The sequence below is a fragment of the Paramormyrops kingsleyae genome, unplaced genomic scaffold (assembly GCF_048594095.1).
Source record: "Paramormyrops kingsleyae isolate MSU_618 unplaced genomic scaffold, PKINGS_0.4 ups107, whole genome shotgun sequence".
NCBI lineage: Eukaryota > Metazoa > Chordata > Actinopteri > Osteoglossiformes > Mormyridae > Paramormyrops > Paramormyrops kingsleyae.
The window spans coordinates 46894-61581 of record NW_027326045.1 but is presented as its reverse complement, the minus strand read 5'-3'; the positions used below and the strand labels follow the sequence as shown (position 1 = coordinate 61581).

Below are 14688 nucleotides of genomic sequence, written 5' to 3'. Positions count from 1 at the left end.
CGCAGTTCCGGGATTGCTAAGTTAGTAAGATGATACCAGAAAAGTCACATAACAATTGCTAATCTGCTACGTTAGTAATATGATACCAGAAAAGTCACATCGCAATCCCTAAAGTGCTACGTTAGTAAGATGATACCAGAAACCACACATCATGATTCCGGAATCGCTACGTTAGTAGGATGATACCAGAAACGTCACATAGCAATACCTGAACTGCTAAGTTAGTAAGATGATACCAGAAATGTCACATAACAATACCTGAACTGCTACATTAGTGAGATGATACCAGAAATGTCACATAACAATACCTGAACTGCTACGTTAGTGAGATGATACCAGAAATGTCACATAACAATACCTGAACTGCTAAGTTAGTAAGGTGATACCAGAAATGTCACATAACAATACCTGACCTGCTACGTTAGTGAGATGATACCAGAAATGTCACATAACAATACCTGAACTGCTAAGTTAGTAAGGTGATACCAGAAATGTCACATAACAATACCTGAACTGCTACGTTAGTGAGATGATACCAGAAATGTCACATAACAATACCTGAACTGCTACGTTAGTGAGATGATACCAGAAATGTCACATAACAATACCTGAACTGCTAAGTTAGTAAGGTGATACCAGAAATGTCACATAACAATACCTGAACTGCTAGGTTAGTAAGATGATACCAGAAACCACACATCACAGTTCCAAAATCGCTAAGTTAGTAGGATGATACCAGAAAACTGACATAACAATTCCTAATCTGCTAAGTTAGTAATATGATACCAGAAAAGTCACATCACAATGCCTAAAGTGCTAAGTTAGTAAGATGATACCAGAAAAGTCACATAACAATTACTACAGTGCTAAGTTAGTAAGATGGTACCAGAAATGTGACATAACAGTACCTGAACTGCTAAGTTAGTGAGATGATACCAGAAATGTGACATAACAATGCTGGCATTGCTAAGTTAGTAATATGATACCAGAAATGTGACATAACAATGCTGTAATCGCTAAGTTAGTAATATAATACCAGAAATGTCACATAACAATACCTGAACTGCTAAGTTACTGAGATGATACCAGAAATGTCACATAACAATACCTGAACTGCTAAGTTACTGAGATGATACCAGAAAGGACACATAACGATACCTGAACTGCTAAGTTAGTGAGATGATACCAGAGAAGACACATAACAATACCTGACCTGCTAAGTTAGTCAGATGATACCAGAAACCACACAACACAGTTCTGGAATTGCTAAGTTAGTAATATCATACAGTCAATCATCAACAAAGATCTTCCAGGCAGGCAGAGGCAGAACATACACTCAAGGTCAAAAGCCTAGTGTTATCAAGTTAAGGAGGCACAATTTTAATAAACATGTACTGGGGGGATTGTAGAGCAGACTGTCTAGTTTCAGGAACACTTTGGATCATCTCCCTAGGCCACTGCTACCTGTAGTTATACCCTGTCAAAGGACTCCATTCACTTAACATTGCCTACCATGGCAAATTCAAAGGGCCACTGCAGGACTTTGGTAAGGGCCACAGTCTTCAGACTGGGCACGGTCATTCCTGAAGGCGTCTAGTTTACGTGTGCCGAATTTCAGACCCATAGGTGGTACGGGTCAGTCGTAGGCCCCCCAGAAGTCCCCCTAGGCCATAAAGCGCATATCCGGAACCGCACGACGCATTTGTGGAAAGGTCACGAAAGGTCACCAAAAGTAAAGCCCATTGTTTGACATGAAGATCTGCTAATTAAGGTGATATCTATACATGAAATTAAAGGGCAGACTCTGTAGTTTTAGTAGCACTTTGAATGGTGTTCCTAGGCCACTCCTAGCTGAAGTTATGGGCCTAGAAGTGACAGGTGGGGTGCCTCCATTGACTTAACATTGCCGACCTCACTGACTTTGAGGGCCTATAAAAACAGTTCTGTGAGGTCTACACCTTTGAAACTCTACAGGTGTGGTCTTCAGTCTCCCATGTGTGTGCAGTAAAAAATCCAGACCTCTGGGTCGCACGGCCTAGGCCGCAGGTACCTTTTTGTACTTTGCGGCCTAGTGCTGAGGTCTAGACCGCTGATTCTCCAGTATGTGATATAGACCTCGGTGGGGCTCCACTGTGCCAAATCTCACTCTCCTAGCTCAAACGGGCCGGCCGTGAGACCACCAGACGCTAAAGGGTTAATAAAACCTGCCCCGTGTGGTCTAGACCTCCAAAATTCGGGTCACTGATGCAGGCCACCCTCCTCCGTCAGTATTCCAAATTTCAGACCTCTAGCTCTAAGCGAACTGCAGTTATGATCATTTTTCTAATGACGTCCCCTCCGAGCTTCGGCAGCCTTTCGACATGGGGTAGAGGGCCTAGGACCTTACCCCCATTTTTTGGCCCAGATGAGGCAAAATATCATCAACTTGTGCTCCTGCCGTATGTAGGGGGCATAATTCTAACGGACATATATGGAGGGACTTTGCGCCGCCGGCGTCCGGTGTCGGGAGAGCCTCGACCCGACCCCCTACGTCGCACCTCCGCCGAGATATCCGCTAATTGGCTCTAATATGGGGAGCGCTCATACGGCGCAGAGTGGTCCTCTTTGATGTTGGGAAACCCCTTCTACGGGCATCTTGGGGGCATGATTTTAACAGAGGTGTATGGATGGCCTTCTCTGGAGGGGCTCGTCGTTTCCGGTGAACTTTGACCCGTCGTCCTTCGTCGCTGCTCCGCAGAACCATTCCCTAATTGACGTTAATTGAAAAATCAATAACCCAGAAATGCATCGTGACAATTCTGGAAACGGGATTACACCTAGCAGTTCCGGCATTGCCACATCTGATGGCACTCACCTGCTAATTGCAAATCGAGGAGGCATAATTTTAATGGACATGTATTGGCAGGATTGTACAGTACGCCGTCCAGTTTCAGAAACATCTTGGATCATCTTCCTAGGTCACTGCTACGTGAAGTTATGGCCTGTCAAAGGCAGCCATTCACTTAACATTGCCTACATACTGAAATTTAAAAATTAACTGCGGGACACGGGTGCGAGCTACGGTCACGCAACTCGGCTCGGTCGTTCCGGCGGGTGTCTAGTTTTGCCGTGCCGAATTTCAGACCTCTAGCTCGTACGGCTTGGCCGTGACCCCCCGTGACGTTGTCTGAGAGGGGGAGTCGATCATCTGCTTAAAGATCTTCCGTCTAGGCAGATAAAGAAACAGTCTATTTTCAAATTAAGGAGGCACAATTTTAACAAACATGTATAGGGGCAATTGAAGGGCAGACCGTCTAGTTTCAGGAACACTTTGAACCATCTTCCTAGCTTCTACGGCCGTGCAGTTATGCCCCCTTAAGTTAGTTTGAGGCCTACACGGGCCTAAACAGCCTTGCCTACCATAGCAAATTCAAGAGGTCACTGTAGGCCTTTCGTAAGGGTCACATTCATAAAACTTGGCAGACTTGATCCAGAGCTGATCTAGTTAATGCATGCCAAAGGTCAGATGTGTAGGTCATACGGTTCGGCCGTGACGCCCCCTAATGTTAGTTTGAGGCCTAGTAAGACGGGAAAACACTTAGTACTTCCAACATTGCTAAGTTAGTAAGATGATAACAGAAATGTCACGTCACAGTACCGGAATCGCTAGATTAGTAAGATGATACCAGAAATGTCACTTCGCAGTTCCGGGATTGCTAAGTTAGTAAGATGATACCAGAAAAGTCACATAACAATTGCTAATCTGCTACGTTAGTAATATGATACCAGAAAAGTCACATCGCAATCCCTAAAGTGCTACGTTAGTAAGATGATACCAGAAACCACACATCATGATTCCGGAATCGCTACGTTAGTAAGATGATAGCAGAAACGTCACATAGCAATACCTGAACTGCTAAGTTAGTAAGATGATACCAGAAATGTCACATAACAATACCTGAACTGCTACGTTAGTGAGATGATACCAGAAATGTGACATAACAATAGCTGAACTGCTAAGTTAGTAAGATGATAACAGAAATGTGACATAACAATACCTGAACTGCTAGGTTAGTGAGATGATACCAGAAATGTCACATAACAATACCTGAACTGCTAAGTTAGTAAGATGATAGCAGAAAAGTCACGTCACAATACCTGAAGTGCTAAGTTGGTAGGATGATACCAGAAATGTGACACATCAATACCTGAACCGCTAAGTTAGTAAGGTGATACCAGAAAAGTCACATAACAATACCTGAACTGCTACGTTAGTAAGATGATACCAGAAATGTCACATAACAATACCTGAACTGCTAAGTTACTGAGATGATACCAGAAAGGACACATAACGATACCTGAACTGCTAAGTTAGTGAGATGATACCAGAAAAGACACATAACAATACCTGAACTGATAAGTTAGTGAGATGATACCAGAAATGTCACATCACAGTTCCGACATTGCTAAGTTAGTGAGATGATACCAGAAATGTCACGTCACAATACCTGAATTGCTAAGTTAGTGAGATGATACCAGAAATGTCACATAACACTTCCTAAAGTGCTAAGTTAGTAAGATGATACCAGAAACGTCACATAGCAATACCTGAACTGCTAAGTTAGTAAGATGATACCAGAAACCACACATCACGAGTCCGGAATCGCTAAGTTAGTAAGATGATACCAGAAAAGTCACATAGCAATACCTGGAATGCTAAGTTAGTAAGATGATACCAGAAAAGTCACGTCACAGTACCGGAATTGCTAGATTAGTAAGATGATACCAGAAAAGTCACATAACAATTCCTACAGTGCTAAGTTAGTAAGATGGTACCAGAAATGTGACATAACAATACCTGAACTGCTACGTTAGTGAGATGATACCAGAAAAGTCACGTCACAGTACCGGAATCACTAGGTTAGTAAGATGATAACAGAAAAGTCACATAACAATCCCTAATATGCTAAGTTAGTAAGATGATACCAGAAAAGTCACATAACAATACCTGAACTGCTAAGTTAGTGAGATGATACCAGAAATGTGACATAACGATACCTGAACTGCTAAGTTAGTAAGATGATACCAGAAATGTGACATAACAATACCTGACCTGCTAAGTTAGTAAGATGATACCAGAAATGTCACATAACAATACCTGAACTGCTAAGTTAGTCAGATGATACCAGAAACCACACTACACAGTTCCGTTATTGCTAAGTTAGTAATATGATACAGTCAATCATCAACAAAGATCTTCCAGGCAGGCAGAGGCAGAACATGCACTCAAGGTCAAAAGCCTAGTGTTATCAAGTTAAGGAGGCACAATTTTAATAAACATGTATTGGGGGGATTGTACAGCAGACTGTCTAGTTTCAGGAACACTTTGGATCATCTCCCTAGGCCACTGCTACCTGTAGTTATGCCCTGTCAAAGGACTCCATTCACTTAACATTGCCTACCATGGCAAATTCAAAGGGCCACTGCGGGACTTTGGTAAGGGCCACAGTCTTCAGACTCGGCACGGTCATTCCTGAAGGCGTCTAGTTTACGTGTGCCGAATTTCAGACCCATAGGTGGTACGGGTCAGTCGTAGGCCCCCCAGAAGTCCCCCTAGGCCATAAAGCGCACATCCGGAACCGCACGACGCATTTGTGGAAAGGTCACGAAAGGTCACCAAAAGTGAAGCCCATTGTTTGACATGAAGATCTGCTAATTAAGGTGATATCTATACATGAAATTAAAGGGCAGACTCTGTAGTTTTAGTAGCACTTTGAATGGTGTTCCTAGGCCACTCCTAGCTGAAGTTATGGGCCTAGAAGTGACAGGTGGGGTGCCTCCATTGACTTAACATTGCCGACCTCACTGACTTTGAGGGCCTATAAAAACAGTTCTGTGAGGTCTACACCTTTGAAACTCTACAGGTGTGGTCTTCAGTCTCCCATGTGTGTGCAGTAAAAAATCCAGACCTCTGGGTCGCACGGCCTAGGCCGCAGGTACCTTTTTGTACTTTGCGGCCTAGTGCTGAGGTCTAGACCGCTGATTCTCCAGTATGTGATATAGACCTCGGTGGGGCTCCACTGTGCCAAATCTCACTCTCCTAGCTCAAACGGGCCGGCCGTGAGACCACCAGACGCTAAAGGGTTAATAAAACCTGCCCCGTGTGGTCTAGACCTCCAAAATTCGGGTCACTGATGCAGGCCACCCTCCTCCGTCAGTATTCCAAATTTCAGACCTCTAGCTCTAAGCGAACTGCAGTTATGATCATTTTTCTAATGACGTCCCCTCCGAGCTTCGGCAGCCTTTCGACATGGGGTAGAGGGCCTAGGACCTTACCCCCATTTTTTGGCCCAGATGAGGCAAAATATCATCAACTTGTGCTCCTGCCGTATGTAGGGGGCATAATTCTAACGGACATATATGGAGGGACTTTGCGCCGCCGGCGTCCGGTGTCGGGAGAGCCTCGACCCGACCCCCTACGTCGCACCTCCGCCGAGATATCCGCTAATTGGCTCTAATATGGGGAGCGCTCATACGGCGCAGAGTGGTCCTCTTTGATGTTGGGAAACCCCTTCTACGGGCATCTTGGGGGCATGATTTTAACAGAGGTGTATGGATGGCCTTCTCTGGAGGGGCTCGTCGTTTCCGGTGAACTTTGACCCGTCGTCCTTCGTCGCTGCTCCGCAGAACCATTCCCTAATTGACGTTAATTGAAAAATCAATAACCCAGAAATGCATCGTGACAATTCTGGAAACGGGATTACACCTAGCAGTTCCGGCATTGCCACATCTGATGGCACTCACCTGCTAATTGCAAATCGAGGAGGCATAATTTTAATGGACATGTATTGGCAGGATTGTACAGTACGCCGTCCAGTTTCAGAAACATCTTGGATCATCTTCCTAGGTCACTGCTACGTGAAGTTATGGCCTGTCAAAGGCAGCCATTCACTTAACATTGCCTACATACTGAAATTTAAAAATTAACTGCGGGACACGGGTGCGAGCTACGGTCACGCAACTCGGCTCGGTCGTTCCGGCGGGTGTCTAGTTTTGCCGTGCCGAATTTCAGACCTCTAGCTCGTACGGCTTGGCCGTGACCCCCCGTGACGTTGTCTGAGAGGGGGAGTCGATCATCTGCTTAAAGATCTTCCGTCTAGGCAGATAAAGAAACAGTCTATTTTCAAATTAAGGAGGCACAATTTTAATAAACATGTATTGGGGTAATTGAAGGACAGACCGTCTACTTTCAGGAACACTTTGAACCATCTTCCTAGCTTCTACGGTCGTGCAGTTATGCCCCCTTAAGTTAGTTTGAGGCCTACACGGGCCTAAACAGCCTTGCCTACCATAGCAAATTCAAGAGGTCACTGTAGGCCTTTCGTAAGGGTCACATTCATAAAACTTGGCAGACTTGATCCAGAGCTGATCTACTTTATGCATGCCAAAGGTCAGACGTGTAGGTCATACGGTTCGGCCGTGACGCCCCCTAATGTTAGTTTGAGGCCTAGTAAGACGGGAAAACACTTAGTACTTCCGACATTGCTAAGTTAGTAAGATGATACCAGAAATGTCACATAACAATACCTGAACCGCTAAGTTAGTGAGATGATACCAGAAATGTCACATAACAATACCTGAACTGCTAAGTTAGTAAGATGATACCAGAAAAGTCACATAACAATTCCTAATCTGCTACGTTAGTAAGATGGTACCAGAAAAGTCACATAACAATACCTGAATCGCTAAGTTAGTAAGATGATACCAGAAATGTCACATAACAATACCTGAACTGCTAAGTTAGTGAGATGATAACAGAAATGTGACATAACGATACCTGAACTGCTAAGTTAGTGAGATGATATCAGAAAAGTCACATAACAATACCTGAACTGCTACGTTAGTAAGATGATACCAGAAATGTCACATAACAATACCTGAACTGCTAAGTTAGTGAGATGATACCAGAAAAGACACATAACGATACCTGAACTGCTATGTTATTGAGATGATACCAGAAAAGTCACATAACAACACCTGAAGTGCTAGGTTAATATGATGATACCAGAAAACACACATCACAATGCCGTAATTGCTAAGTTAGTAATATGATACCAGAAAAGTCACATCGCAATTCCTACAGTGCTAAGTTAGTAAGATGATACCAGAAAAGGCACGTCACAATACCTGAAGTGCTAAGTTAGTAATATGATACCAGAAAACACATGTCACAATTCCGCCGTTGCTAAGTTAGTCAAACCAGAAAACGCACGTTTCCGGAAATATCACTAACAAAGTTGGTTTTGTAATATTAAAAACATTGTAGAAATTTTTTGGTCAGGTCTGCACTGATGATGCTGCACGTGCTTCATCAGGCATCCGTCTAGTATGTCTCCACCGAGTTTCAGACCTGCAGCTCGTACGGCTGGGCCGTTACTGCCCCTCATGTTCGTTTGCGGCCTACTCTCTCATATGTCCCCATTGACTTGCATTGCCCAACTTAGCAAATTCTACAGCCGACTATAGCTCTTTGGTAAGTGCTGCGTTCATGAGGCTTGGCACACTTATTCATACGTATACCTAGTTTGTGCAGGCCGAATTTCAGACCTCTAGCTCGTACGGCTCAGCCGTGACGCCCCCACATGTTAGTTTGAGGCCTAGTGAAAAAAGTGCAGCCACTAATGATAAAATATACGTTGGTTTCAAATTAAGGAGGCATAATTTTAATGGACATGTATAGATTACATTTAGGAGCAGACTGTCTAGTATCAGGAGCACTTTTAATCATTTTCCGAGGTCACTGCTACCTGAACTTATGGCCTGTCTAATGAGAGGTGTGGTGTCTCCATTCACTTAACATTGCCGACAATAGCAAATTCAAGAGGTCACTGTAGGCCTTTCGTAAGGGTCACATTCATAAAACTTGGCAGACTTGATCCAGAGCTGATCTAGTTAATGCATGCCAAAGGTCAGATGTGTAGGTCATACGGTTCGGCCGTGACGCCCCCTAATGTTAGTTTGAGGCCTAGTAAGACGGGAAAACACTTAGTACTTCCAACATTGCTAAGTTAGTAAGATGATAACAGAAATGTCACGTCACAGTACCGGAATCGCTAGATTAGTAAGATGATACCAGAAATGTCACTTCGCAGTTCCGGGATTGCTAAGTTAGTAAGATGATACCAGAAAAGTCACATAACAATTGCTAATCTGCTACGTTAGTAATATGATACCAGAAAAGTCACATCGCAATCCCTAAAGTGCTACGTTAGTAAGATGATACCAGAAACCACACATCATGATTCCGGAATCGCTACGTTAGTAAGATGATAGCAGAAACGTCACATAGCAATACCTGAACTGCTAAGTTAGTAAGATGATACCAGAAATGTCACATAACAATACCTGAACTGCTACGTTAGTGAGATGATACCAGAAATGTGACATAACAATAGCTGAACTGCTAAGTTAGTAAGATGATAACAGAAATGTGACATAACAATACCTGAACTGCTAGGTTAGTGAGATGATACCAGAAATGTCACATAACAATACCTGAACTGCTAAGTTAGTAAGATGATAGCAGAAAAGTCACGTCACAATACCTGAAGTGCTAAGTTGGTAGGATGATACCAGAAATGTGACACATCAATACCTGAACCGCTAAGTTAGTAAGGTGATACCAGAAAAGTCACATAACAATACCTGAACTGCTACGTTAGTAAGATGATACCAGAAATGTCACATAACAATACCTGAACTGCTAAGTTACTGAGATGATACCAGAAAGGACACATAACGATACCTGAACTGCTAAGTTAGTGAGATGATACCAGAAAAGACACATAACAATACCTGGAGTGCTACGTTAGTAAGATGATACCAGAAATGTCACATAACAATACCTGAACTGCTACGTTATTGAGATGATACCAGAAAAGTCACATAACAACACCTGAAGTGCTAGGTTAATATGATGACACCAGAAAACACACATCACAATGCCGTAATTGCTAGGTTAGTAATATGATAACAGAATTGTCACATACCAGAAATGTCACATAACAATACCTGAACTGCTATGTTAGTGAGATGATACCAGAAATGTCACATAACAATACCTGAACTGCTACGTTAGTGAGATGATACCAGAAATGTCACATAACAGTACCTGAACTGCTACGTTAGTGAGATGATACCAGAAATGTGACATAACAATGCTGGCATTGCTAAGTTAGTAATATGATACCAGAAATGTGACATAACAATGCTGTAATCGCTAAGTTAGTAATATAATACCAGAAATGTCACATAACAATACCTGAACTGCTATGTTAGTAAGATGATAGCAGAAAAGTCACATAACAATTCCTAATCTGCTACGTTAGTAAGATGATACCAGAAACCACACATCGCAATTCCGAAATTGCTAAGGCCAGAAAGTTAGTGCAATGAAACATATCTGTCAATGATTTATTCATGATATGCAAATATATTCATAGACTTTGGTCACGTGAGTCGGTGGTTCAGTATAAAAGTCTCGGTAATTTTTCCGAGCTCACAAACACATTGGAAAGCTGTTTAGACGTGCATCTGGCAAGCATAACTTTTAGAAGCATTATTTGGTAAGTAATGTAAAACCTTTCTTTAGTAGCATTTAGTCTTCTACAATAAGTTTTAAGCCATCTCACTGTTTCTCATAGTGAAACCGTTAGACTATAATTTTTAAATGTTAGTAACCCGCTGCACCCGTCAAATAGACTGAAATTTGTTTGATAGGCTAATGAAGATTCAAAACGTGCAGGTACTTATGCATATTATTGCATTTGACTTATAATCAAGTCTATTGATGTTTTTCCAATGCTTAGAAACTTCTAGAAGGTTCTTGACGTAATTCAGAAATTCTATGAAGCTTCATGCTAGATAATGTAATTTCGGAAATGCTATAACGTAATTGCAGCAATGCTATGAAGCTTGACGCTTGATGATGCAATCCCGGAAATGTTATAACGTAATTCTGGCAATGCTATGAAGCTTCATGCTAGATGATGCAATTACGGAAATGCTATAACGTAATTACGGCAATGCTATGACGCTTCACGCTAGAGAATGCAATTACGGAAAGGGTTGTGTGTCAATCAGAGTCAGTCTAAGAGACTTTGCGGTGGCTTGTATTCTGTAGTGCCATATATTGCAATTGATGAGATATAAAAGACTAACTTTAATCTTTTCCAGGATAATCATTGTCATCATGGAAAAGACAACCAATAAGACTGACAAACCAGGAAATGAAGAAAGTGCGTCAGCTCAGAACCCCATAAATGAAGATGCTAAAGTAAGTAACAACAGTTTATTGTCATGGACAATTACATAGATAAAACTAAAAACATATATCATTATATATCTTGTCATAACATCACATTACCTTGAGAATATCTCTGAGATTATGAAAAGGCAAGTTGGTTGAGGTATTGCACAGAAACCAAAATAAATATATATTTATATCAATGCATATGTTTATTATCATCTTAGTGATAAAGATGTTTGTCCTGATTTAAAGAAGGCAGCGTTTGAATCCTTGAACTGCATCCTGGCTGATACTGAAGCCTGGATCCGTGCAATCGATGAGAGCTTTGTAAGAATACTTTCATTTAATTTCATTAGTTGTTCAAAAATTAAAAACATGAAACTGATTAAATACTTACCTTTTAGATCTGCCCATTTGTGAAAGAAGATCCTCCCCTGCTAGCGGCGCTGACACAGTTGAAAATCAATCTGCTCGATATCGGCGATATTTTGAAGACATTTCCAAAGTAAGCTGCATCGAGACATTGAAAAAGTTAATGTGCTACTGCCACTACTATTACTTAATGTTATGGTTGCTGTCACTGGTGATTGATGTTTGCTGTCTGTCTGTCTAAATTTCAGGCATGACGATGCATCCGGGCGAACTGCTTGAGTCCCTACACATCAACATGTTTTATTTTCAGTTGTGATTAATAAAAGTTACTTAGGTTTCATCATTGTCTGACTTTTTGATTTTCCATAATGCTTACTGATAATGTCTTATTGGTCATGTTAATGTTTCATAATTACATCAGTGTTATTAGCAATACCTGAATTGCTAAGGTAGTAAGATGATACCAGAAACCACACATCACGGTTCCAAAATCACTAAGTTTGTTAGATGATACCACAAAAGTCACATAACAATTCCGAATCTGCTACGTTAGTAAGATGGTACCAGAAAAGTCACATAACAATACCTAAACTGCTACGTTAGTAAGATGATACCAGAAAACACACATCACAATTCCGGAATTGCTAAGCTAGTAAGATGATACCAGAAAAGTCACATAACAATACCTGAATTGCTAAGTTAGTAAGATGATACCAGAAAAGTCACGTCACAATACCTGAATTGCTAAGTTAGTAAGATGATAACAGAAAAGTCACATAACAATTCCTAATCTGCTAAATTAGTAAGATGATACCAGAAAAGCCACATAACAATACCTGGATTGCTAAGTTAGTAAGATAATAACAGAAAAGTCACATAACAATTCCTAATCTGCTAAATTAGTAAGATGATACCAGAAAAGCCACATAACAATACCTGGATTGCTAAGTTAGTAAGATGATACCAGAAACGTCATGTCACAATGCCGTAATTGCTAGGTTAGTAATATGATACCAGAAAAGACACATCGCAATTCCTAAAGTGCTAAGTTAGTAAGATGATAACAGAAAAGACACATCGCAATTCCTAAAGTGCTAGGTTAGTAATATGATACCAGAAACGTCACATAGCAATACCTGAATTGCTAAGTTAGTAAGATGATTCCAGAAACCACACATCACAGTTCCGAAATCGCTAAGTTAGTAAGATGATATCAGAAAAGTCACATAACAATTCCTAATCTGCTAGGTTAGTAATATGATATCAGAAAAGTCACGTCACAGTACCGGAAGTGCTAGGTTAGTAGGATGATACCAGAAAAGTCACGTCACAATACCTGAAGTGCTAGGTTAGTAGGATGATAACAGAAAACACACATCACAATGCCGTAATTGCTAAGTTAGTAATATGGTACCAGAAAAGCCACATCGCAATCCCTAAAGTGCTAAGTTAGTAAGATGATACCAGAAAAGTCACGTCACAGTACCGGAATTGCTAGATTAGTAAGATGGTACCAGAAAAGTCACATAGCAATACCTGAATTGCTAAGTTAGTGAGATGATACCAGAAAAGTCACATAACAATTCCTACAGTGCTAAGTTAGTAAGATGATACCAGAAATGTGACATAACAATACCTGAACTGCTATGTTAGTGAGATGATACCAGAAAAGTCACATAACAATACCTGAACTGCTACGTTAGTAAGATGGTACCAGAAAAGTCACATAGCAATACCTGAAATGCTACGTTAGTAAGATGATACCAGAAAAGTCACGACACAATACCTGAAGTGCTAAGTTAGTAGGATGATACCAGAAACCACACATCGCAATCCCGGAATCGCTAAGTTAGTAAGATGATACCAGAAAAGTCACATAACAATACCTGAACTGCTATGTTAGTAAGATGATACCAGAAATGTCACATAACAATACCTGAACTGCTAGGTTAGTAAGATGATACCAGAAGTCACATAACAATTACTGCAGTGCTAAGTCAGTAAGATGATACCAGAAACCACACATCGCAATGCCGGAATTGCTAAGGCCAGAAAGCTAGTGTAATGAAACATATCTGTCAATGATTTATTCATGATATGCAAATATATTCATAGACTTTGGTCACGTGAGTCGGTGGTTCAGTATAAAAGTCTCGGTAATTTTTCCGAGCTCACAAACACATTGGAAAGCTGTTTAGACGTGCATCTGGCAAGCATAACTTTTAGAAGCATTATTTGGTAAGTAATGTAAAACCTTTCTTTAGTAGCATTTAGTCTTCTACAATAAGTTTTAAGCCATCTCACTGTTTCTCATAGTGAAACCGTTAGACTATAATTTTTAAATGTTAGTAACCCGCTGCACCCGTCAAATAGACTGAAAATTGTTTGATAGGCTAATGAAGATTCAAAACGTGCAGGTACTTATGCATATTATTGCATTTGACTTATAATCAAGTCTATTGATGTTTTTCCAATGCTTAGAAACTTCTAGAAGGTTCTTGACGTAATTCAGAAATTCTATGAAGCTTCATGCTAGATAATGTAATTTCGGAAATGCTATAACGTAATTGCAGCAATGCTATGAAGCTTGAAGCTAGATAATGCAATTTCAGAAATGCTACAATGAAATTACGGCAATGCTATGAAGCTTGACGCTAGATGATGCAATTCTGGAAATGTTATAACGGAATTCTGGCAATGCTATGAAGCTTCATGCTAGATGATGCAATTACGGAAATGCTATAACGTAATTACGGCAATGCTATGACGCTTCACGCTAGAGAATGCAATTACGGAAAGGGTTGTGTCAATCAGAGTCAGTCTAAGAGACTTTGTGGTGGCTTGTATTCTGTAGTGCCATATATTGCAATTGATGAGATATAAAAGACTAGCTTTAATCTTTTCCAGGATAATCATCTTCATAATGGCAAGAATGATGGACAAGTCAAACGACCCAGAGAATCAAAAAACTGAGTCATCTTACAGCAAAATAATTGATGAAGCTGACGTAAGTAACAGTAATTTTTTGT

At 40.9% G+C, this 14688-nt stretch overlaps 1 long non-coding RNA gene across 1 annotated transcript; it reads left to right on the top strand.

The window, feature by feature from the left end:
- Positions 1-10550: 10550 nt before the first annotated feature.
- LOC140586960 (uncharacterized) lies at positions 10551-11612 on the top strand. The gene is made up of 3 exons (XR_011988736.1): positions 10551-10604; positions 11215-11314; positions 11540-11612. It is a non-coding gene; the product is annotated as an uncharacterized lncRNA (long non-coding RNA).
- The last annotated feature ends 3076 nt before the right edge of the window (positions 11613-14688 follow it).